Below are 10,303 nucleotides of genomic sequence, written 5' to 3'. Positions count from 1 at the left end.
AAAGCCACCCATGGGAACTAACAACCAGCTACTATTGGTCGCTAGAGATATTCCACTACTATTTTATCCTTCCTGATAACAATTCCAATACCTGAACTTGTGTATCGGCCGATATCTAGTACTGAGCCAATACCGTGGCTTTAAAAAAAAAAAAAAAAATTAAAAGCTGTGTACTATTAACCCTGTATGGATGTGATGTGATTGCTATTGTTGTATGGCATGATTCAGGTTAAACCCTTTGCAAAACCTGAAAAGAAACATGAATGACTTAGAATCAATCTTTTATCATCACATTTGACTGTCGATCATCCTGTCGTTGGAATGCAGTTTCCAGCAATGGCTGCTGCATTTGGTCCTGTTTTTTTCCCCTAAGCATTGGTGAACTCATGCTCTTTTGTGTGATGTGTCCTCAAGTGATATATAAGGTTGCTGGTACTGAAATTGGTAATTGTATGACATGTGACCAGGCCAACAAAACCCAGCTGTACCCCTTTGTTTCTCTCTCTCTCTCTCTCTTTCTGGCTCAACTCTAGCTGTGGGTAGCACTGCTGCTGCCTGGATCAACAGCTCCTCTATGCAGGCCTGCTCATAGCAAAGTGTTGCACTGCACTTCTCGATGGCAGCAACACGAGTACCTGTTTAAGACAGGAGGATCAGGAGTGAACAAGTTCAATTTTGAGCTAGAAGCTACGACATAAAGTCTGACAGCTGATTTGTAAAAACAACAGGAGCCATGAAGCATACTTAGCATCATGCGGCTAACTCTGTCAGAAACACAGAAGCCACCAGCCAGAAAGGCCAATACTCCAACAGGAAGCAACAAAGGCCTGCAGCTCACTGGACTTTACAAAGCAGCACAGTGGAGAGGACGTCCACTGAGCTTTGTTTTTTGTTGTCATATCTGCTTAGGTTGGTGTGTTTTTGTTTTTGCCTTTGCATATACCTGCTGGTCAGTTTAATGTTGCACAGTAAATGTTGCCAGCCTCTATTCTGCAGAACTCCAAATCCTTCAACTTTTACTTACTATTGAAATGGTAATTTTGGTTACAGTTATTAAGTGCATTATTTATCAGAGTAACAAACCAGTATATAGCGTATATTTTTAGACTGGATAAACATTGGCTATCTCCTTTCCCTGAATGGAGTGGTGCCCTAATATTACTTTAAGTAATTATGCAATATCAATACTAATAATTGATAACCTACCAAAGCCAAACAATGTTTATACATGATATTTCTTTCATCAAAACATTGTGTGTCAGAGATATCGTTGCACTGAATTTTAATGCCTGACTGTTGAAAATCATATGATGATCTGACATTGATAAGATCTCACATGCAATTGCTTTTTTGGGAAGCAAAAACATCAAAGAGATAGGCAGTAATCTTCTCTCTTCACACAAAAAGAGCAGCTCTTGTAAGTATTGATGCAAATTCAACCTAATGTAGCAAAACAAAATAACTATGAAGACTTCAGCAATATCCCTGTGGCACACTGTTAAGGGTTAGGGTTAGGAACACTGATCCACCTCTGACATTACTGAGGAAAAACCTAATCATTCTTAATATATTAATTATTGCTACTCCTGCAGTTTTTGTGCACCTTTTCACAAAAGTCTTTCACAACAATAGAAAATATTTGGAAAATATTGTTGACTCAATAGTTGAATGGGGTTTGATAAAAAGTCAAGTTATAATTATTTCTTGAGATACAGTGTTAGATGACAACAGGACCCTGCAGTATACATATGATTACTGTGCTTTTGTCTGGTTATGGCTTTAAAAAAGGGCAAATGCAATAAACCAGTAACCAGCATCATGAATCTTAAAAGCCAATAATAATACAGTATGTTTGCACAGTGATATGAGTTTGTCAGTCTGAGTGATCCTGTTCTCATTACGCCAAGTCATTTAATACAATATTAATATAAAAATGTTCACTCGTGCAACTTTATGGTCACTACACTCGGGCTGATATTCAACAATATCAAATATCGCTATATTACCCAGTTGAAAGGTAAATGTATTATAAGTATATTATAAATCACAGGCCATCTATGAAAGGTACATTTAAACTGCAGAGATTATTTTCCAAAAAGGTTTTAATATAAATAATCATATAAGATAAATTAATAAACAATCACTGGTATTATTGCAGGAGATACATTACATACGCTATTTGTCCAGATAACTGGGACCTTTACGATGGAAGTTACTTTTCTCAGCTACTTACTTTTAACTTTAGTGAAAGACTTCAATTGTTATTCAAAAATATGTGCAAAAGTGAATGCAATATTCAAGAGTGATCCAGGAGCAGCTTATTATAGACTGCTATCAAAGTGTTACTCTGTGTTGTATTTCGGTGAGGTTCTCTCTCCCTTGATGTGTACCCAAAGAAACAATGCAGCACACAGAGCAGGGGAGTGAAAAAACAAGAGCTGGGACTCTAGAAACATCCATCTCATCGTGCCAATCAAACTACTGAACATTTCAACTCAAAAACAGATGGCCTCTACCCTCCTCTATTTGTACACACCATCATCTCAATAGAGAAGCATCTTATTGCTCCTGGTGGTGGAATAACAAACTTCATTCCTCTCTCTTGTTTGTGGATCAAAGCAGCCACTTGCGACATGAATGCGAGGACATGGCGGTCTGATTACTTTAATAATACATGAGAAATCTAATGAACATATTCAGAAAGTGGCATGTCACCTGTCTGTGCAGTGCTCAGCGTTGATTAAAGTTTGCCTGTTTGGCATTTGAATAATGAACAAACAGTGGAGAAATGGCAACCATTAACCTTTCATCGAGCCTCTCTTATTCTAAACCACGGTGTATCGGGCTGTTTCCATTTTCCTGATTCTATTTTCCACCACATTACCCCCCTAGCAAAGATTCCAGCAGCGTCCCTGCCAACAAAAAGGCATGTCAGAGGACTTTTAGTTGTAATCCACCAAGTTGTTATACTCTTGATGCAATTGCCTTTTTCTAACAGTTCAGACACCAGTCTGTGTTTTTAAGTATATGTAGACATGTCACATGTGTGATATACTGTATTACCTGATCAACTAAGTTCTGTTTAAATTCTGTTTAAAATGTATTTTGTACAACGCATAAGTTTAACAAATGTACTTAAGTGATTTTCTTCCTCATAAAACATTTGCAAAGCAGAGTCATAAAAGCTTTTGAGACTCGCAGGCCTAGTGTCCATGTTTACTTGCTTGCAGTCTTCTTCCCTGTCTTTACTGGCGTTTTGCAGCATTTCTCGGCACATCGTTGCTTCCGGTAGATCAATGTAAGGTCAAACCAGGCATGGCAGAAACTGTTTTATAATGTATTGTATAAAGTTTTTAAGCTGTATTACTTCACCCATGTGTGAAAATAACAGGGAATCAATCATAAAAGCATAGCTCCATGGTGCTACTAGTGGTCAAAAACTCCACAGGTATCTTTAACCTAATTTTGACACATACACACACACAACACAACACAACACAACACAACACACACATATTTTACTAACTCTAGTTAATTTAAGTTTTCATTCTCAGACCCATTGTAGAACATATAAATATGATTAGCATACTAACAGACTTCTCAGCATATTTTATGAATCTGTCTCTGTTGCTGTTTATAGTATATTTTGTTCTTTATCCAAGCTAAATAAACCAATAGTCTACTGAGCTTGAATTCTGTTTGTACCACTGACAAATCTTCTAACTGACAATTCTACTGTTAACATGCTGCCAAGATGACTGTTAAAAACAAACTTTGTATTTTCTGTGCAAGGTTTCAATTTGCTCCAGTTAAGATTTTTCAGGCTGGGAATCTGTGGTTAACACTAAACTAAACCAAATACTGTACACGTCTTTCACAGCAACGAGGTGGCAAATAGGGTGTCTGCTCGTCCTGCTGTGCCTCCAAACTCCTGTTTCCTTTTCAGAGAGTGGTCTTTGTGTTTTCCTGGACCAGTTTCAGCTTCTACTAAGCCTCTAAAAAATAAATAGAGACATTTATTCTTTGCTCCAGGAAGTGGTACTGTAGCTTGTTAAAAGATGCTTTTGAAGAAATAAAACCAAAGCTGTCTTGTCTTCTTTAAGAACACCGGACATTCTTTTGCCAACTCTTTCCAGCAATCCACACTTGTAATTAAAGTTAGACTTAAACTTACAAATATGAGTTTTTAAATAGCTGAAAGCAAAAAGACATCTTAAAACTTCTCTGAATCAATATGGTAGTAACCTTTGTCTCTGTTAGATTTTTGATGACTTCAAAACAATAAAAAAAATGATGGGAGATGAGTGCACACATTGCTTTTACTGGGACTCCACACACCTATCATTTTGTTTGTTGCAATAGATCTTTTAACAGTATACATACAGTCAGCACTGGCAAACAGTAGCACCAACTCTGAGTGCATAAAAGCATCTGTGAGTAACCGTTTGTCATATTTATCCAGTGGCGACCATTAGTATTTATGAACTGCAGTGCTTTTACTGGACATATATAAAGGAGGATATGTGGTATGATGAGTTTAATTTTGCCCCCCAACAACTGATGGACAGTGGCACCTACAGCATGCTGACAGTTGATGGCAATAAATAATGGCTTTATACCATCCAAATGCAGCCATGTGGAAACATAAGAGATGGCAAAAGAAATCTGTCAGGTTTAGTGCTAATATGCAACATATGGTCACAAGAAAAAAGTGTGACAATCAACACCAAAAGGTGCAAACTTTTCTGAACAACTGCATTAGCTGCCATCTGTGCTTCAAAAAAAAAAAAGAATCTTTTTTTTTTTTTTTAAATGAACAAACAAAAAATTAACTAGAAATAATTTTAAGACTGCATGCAGATGTTTCTCTGCATGCAGTCTCTATAAACCACTGACATTCAAATGTAAGACAGGTTTAGATTTTTCATCTTTCAGCGTATATATTCTGAAAAATTACTCCAAAAGTCAGACAGTTTGGAAATGGATGACCAGTTAAAGGATTCATTTACAGGAACTACAGTCCTCTCCCTCGGCATTATCCCTGTCAATACCACTTGCTTTTGTCAAAGCTTGAAAATAAGAGCAGAGATGAATAGACAAGTTGAGTGAAGTTTGAGAAAATGTGATTCTTCTGTCAGACAGGTTCTTTTAAAATAATTGGGATGTCCTCTCAATATAAGTGCCCATTGTGTAGTTTGAGAGTGTTAAAGTTGGAGCTTGAGCTCAGCCTGTGGCTTCTTCTTGCTTAGACAGGCAGAGTGCAAACAGCTCTCAGACCTATAATGACTTAGGAGGAAGGCCTGTGAGGAAAACATACCTTTTAACAATGTCTTGAACTTCTGCAATTTCCTTCCATCCACCGAAACTCCCCTGAGGTAAATCTTGAGAAGGAAGAGAAAAGAAAAGAAAAAACCCTCTAAACTTTTTACAATAAACTATCACTGTCGCTTGCTCATGCGGGGACTCTGGCTCTCTAAGTGATATCTTTAAAAGTTCGGTTTAGATCTACTCTATGAGAAGTGCTCTGAGATTACTTCTGTTATGATTTGGTGCCATATAAATTAAAATGACTTCACTTGACATATTAAACATAATAGATCGAGAAATGATCACTGCCAACCTGCTTCAATATCAGTGTCGCCAATTAAAATCCCGGCATGTGTGGTGGTTGCACTACTATTTAGCACCTTCTAAAAACCGTGACTAAAAAAGCTGTGAAAAAAAACCCCATCAGCACAGACACATTTGGCTTTGTCTGTGCTTTTAATTCTCCTGTTACGATACAACTGTATTGTCCTGTTACAATTACTATGAAAAAAAAAACAAAAAAAAACACTGTGGCACTGCTATCAAGAGAACTGCTACTTCTGTACCAAGCAAATCAAATCCTGAAAATTTGGGACTTGCTTTTCTACAGTGCCACAGATGCCAAAAGGTACCACAGACGGAGGAAGGTACTGGAGATGTGATTCTTCCGAGACTGACAAGGGCAGTGTAATAACACCACTGGTGTGTGTGGGTGTGTGCATGCGCAAATATGATATTCAGAATCTTTAGCAAGATATGTTGAAGTCTCAGGTCCAAATTTTTAAATATAACCTTGATTTACGAAAAAGGAGAAAAATTACACTGTTGTTGTTTGAGAGTCACTTTTTAACAGGGAGCAGTCAATATCACATCTAACAAAATAATAACTATGTGCAAGATTTGTACCTTCCATGTATCCTTCCATTTAGTGCATATGCTTCTATTTCTTTCCACACTCTGAATTATAATAGCTTGTGTTTGCTTCTTACCCAAATGTCAGGCCTCCCTCGTCCCAATATCGGTGTCATTCAGATTATTTAAGAGCTTAGACTGATCAAAACAACAGCTCATTTGATTTGGACACAGTGTTTCTAGGTCAGCTGGTAAACAATGTTACATAGTGGCTTAGCTATGTCATAATTGCATGTGCCATGCACACAAGAGCTATGTTTAATATTTGTATGTGACTTGCATTCATCCACAGTAATCCCATTTAGATATTTTTCATACATGCAGATGGAAAAAAAAAAAAAAAGTCCATTGGTGATAGCTCAGTTATTGCTGCCACCTGCCAAAATGCAGCTAGACAGTGATGGGTATTGGGTTTGTGCTTTTTTTTTTTTCTCCCCCCCCCCCCCATCCTCAGTGGAAATGTTTACAGATCAAACAGTTGAACATGGTACCTTAAATAGCCCTAAATACATTGTATGCAACACAATATGCTGTTTGTAATCAGTATGCCATGAATTTATTTTTTCCCTTGTGAATGTATATATTATAGGTTAGGGATATGGGTGATTAGTTGACTAGTTGGTTTAACTAATATTTTTTAATGCATAACCGCTAACTGTTGTGTTTAAGATGTTATGCAGCCACCCACTACTATCTGGAGCTGCAGTCCTGATAGATGGCAGCCCCACCCCACCCCGTGCTAATGGCTAGATGTTGTAAACAAGCAAATTGAAAAGAGGGACAGATGATAGCTCATAAAACCAGCAAAGATTTACAGTATTTTGATCTAAAAAATGAAAATAAGGTTTGTATTTCGGCTGTGTCAAAATAAACTGGCATATAATCACTCGATTGGAGCAATGCATAATCATATTAGCACAGGCATGCAGACGTTAACCTGCAAGGTCAGAAGTCTGCTGCTGCTAGCGTTGCTAACGTTAGCCACAAACAGCAAACCAATATAACATTGTTTACCCCAAGTGGCTGTGATCCCAATGAAATCATGCTAGTACTAGATTTAAATGTTTAATTTCATTATTTTAATTTAAATTTTCTGTTTAATCGATAGGGAAGTTAGTCATTAGGAACATACTCTAGGTACAAGTATGTGCAGTATACCTGAAAAGGCACCCTGTGAGTTATATTTGTTACAATGTTGCATCACTACACTGGAACTGATTCTTTTACTCACGTATCATAAACTCGTGGTAGTGGAAAAATCAAATCAATTCCCTAGTAACGCAGTTCTTTTTTTATGATTTTGTAATTGCCATGCTGATTCCTGAAACAATATTTATTTTGTCATTGACACTGAGCTAGTGCAATAACAGCTAGCAGCTAACAGTTAGCTCAGGAGCTAGCTGGTTAGCCTGTTAGCATCAGTGCATGAACCAGAGGGCTGTTTGTTTGTTCAAACAGCAGCTAGATGTCGAACCCTCATGTTTAACAGCACCACTGACCGATAACTGTTAAACTTACCAGGAACTGCAAACAGCTACCTGCTCTCTGTTGACCAGAGGCTTCACGTTCACAGCAACTATGTCCACGCTTCCAGCCTGACACAAGTTTGGTGCTTCAGAATAAAAGCACCAATGGGTCTGTTTGGAATAATTTCATTATAACAGCACTACATTTAACTTAATAGGAGAACTGTTAGCGTGGATTTAAGACAGAGACAGAAAAACTGACTGACATGCTCGATTTATAAAATGTTCTGTAGTGCACCTTTTACCAGCTAAAGAGAAAGCATGAGACTAATTCAGCAAAGACTGATGTTATGTGAACGTAGATGAACAAAACAAGAAAATAAATTCATAAATTCACTGAGTAATCCAAACCTCACCAATCTGATGCTCATTTCAGACCTTGGCCTTCTTCAATAGCATTTTTTTAACCAAGATGTCATCAAGTGGAAAAAGAAGAAGTGGATCAGACAGAGTACAAGAAGAGAGCCAACAAAAGACAGACGGGCCCTGATGAAGCACAAAAAGAAGACCACTAAGATGGGACAGGGAGGAGGAGACAACAAATGATGGCAATGTGATTAGTTCAGAGATTCCCGTAAGTTTGAGGAGACAAAATGCAATCATAAGGTAAAGAATAGGACAAGGTAAGACCTGTTAAGTTCACAAGGACTACCCTAGACTTCCAGGGCGCTGAGCACTATTGGGAAGAAGGAAACCAAGGAGCTGCTATGCAGCCAACAACTTGGATTGTGAACACTTTATACATATTCAGTTTATGGCACACACATTTTGACAATGCAGTTTGAAGTCAACAGCACAAGAACAATCTGCTTGCATGAGGGTCTTTAGCATGCAAACTGAAGAACAGGACACAATTGTAAAAGGCAGCTAACAAGGATGCTACAGGCTACATCTGAATGTATATATTCACAATTTGTATTTTTTAACTTCATATCCATGTCCTGTCTGATTTTTCCACCAGGCTTAATATTTTTCACTCAAATCCCAGTAGAGTCTGAGAGTGTAGTTACAAATGCAGCATAAATATTTACCTTTCCACTGTCTTCTCTACAGTAAAATTTCTGTCAAATCTTCCACCGTTTGTCAATGCTACAATGAATTGTGAAAGTAAGTGTATTTAGTGTCAAAGGTCAATTTAGTGCTTACCACTATGGATCGGTAAGCTGCCAGAGACAGCATAGACACCCTCTCCATTAGAAGTAAAGCCCCTGCTCTCCACAGTGTCATACTTGAGCCTCTGGTGTGGAATCCTTTAAAGACTGTAATATCGTGTCTCACCATTTTGACTAATCCTCCAAATGTAAAATCCTTACAAGCCACTTATCTGACAATGAAGTTGTTCTTTATAATACAAGTGTTGCTGGAGTTTTGACATTTTCTCTTTCCCCTACACCTTTGGAAGTAGGTGAAGTTGAGCCAGTAATCCCAATTCAGCTTCTACAGAGAACTGAAGTAAAGCTGACAAAAAATATTAGACTGCAGTGTGATACTCAAGTTGTTCAGTGTCTGCTGTAGCTGGAACAATGTGACACACAACAGTTTATCAGAGCTGTGCTTCAGTGAGTCTGGTTTGGAGGTTTTGGTCAAGAATCACTTACTGCAGCTTTAAGTTGCAATGCATTTGGAAAAACTTTTTACTGAAGAAACAGACACTGCATGAAATTTGCAACAATTTTTTATTTTTTGCAGAGCTCATTCTACTTAATGTCAGCATATTCCTTCCTGCAGCTATACCATTGTTCAGGGGCTTGTTGTTTTTAAATTGGCTGAGTAGTTACAACTTTTACGTGACAATGTTTCTCTGCAGATATAACATAAGGTTTACTGTATCAAACAATGGCATTTCATTTGTGAAAACAGGTCAAGAGAACAAAACTATTTCCTTATATTTTGGCTCACAGTAGAAACTCTTTGTTCCCTTGGGAACATGCTGATTTTGGGTCTGTATTCCCCTCTGTTTCGTTCATATGCCTTTGGCAATGTCTGATAACACTCCCATTGTTTGATAGCACTGGAACACACACACACACACACACACACACACACACACACACACACACACACACACACACACACACACACACAAACACACAAACACATACACACCACTGCTATAGGAGGGGGACAAGTGTCAGCTGGAGGCATAGAAAGATAGGCCGCCCCCGCTACACAGTTAATCTTAATGAAAAACGAGTCTGCCTCCAGACTGGGTACTTTGGCTGACATCCATTGATGTTCTTTCCTCAATATATATATATTTTTTTATATTTATATATTTTTATAAAGCATCATGGAGCTTAAAATTGAATGTATTTTCAAGTTGTTGAAACTATTACTCAGCTATCTTATTTCCTCTCAATGAGATTTACAGTTTGTGTATATTGGGTATTTGGCAATTATTGACTTATTTGTTGAATCAATCAATCCTGAAATGTAAATAAATATGGAAGTTAACAGAGGCCAAAGTGAAGCCATCTACAGGTTGTGAATTTTCCAGTGATATGAAACAAAGGTGTATCTCCAAAGAGTGCTTGATATCCCTCCTTTTAAATGTTTTA

At 37.7% G+C, this 10,303-nt stretch overlaps 1 long non-coding RNA gene across 1 annotated transcript in view; it reads right to left on the bottom strand.

Moving 5' to 3' along the window:
- Positions 1–503: 503 nt before the first annotated feature.
- LOC139613484 (uncharacterized) overlaps positions 504–10,303 on the bottom strand; it is a 41,838-nt gene continuing 32,038 nt past the window's right edge. The window contains exon 2 of the long non-coding RNA XR_011686763.1: positions 504–5,381. This is a non-coding gene — a long non-coding RNA (uncharacterized lncRNA). The remainder of the gene's footprint in view (positions 5,382–10,303) is intronic.

This window comes from Trachinotus anak, unplaced genomic scaffold, assembly GCF_046630095.1.
Source record: "Trachinotus anak isolate AG129_WGS33_773 ecotype Australia unplaced genomic scaffold, CSIRO_AGI_Tana_v1 ptg000032l, whole genome shotgun sequence".
Lineage (NCBI taxonomy): Eukaryota > Metazoa > Chordata > Actinopteri > Carangiformes > Carangidae > Trachinotus > Trachinotus anak.
This window is presented reverse-complemented; position numbering and strand designations above follow the sequence as displayed.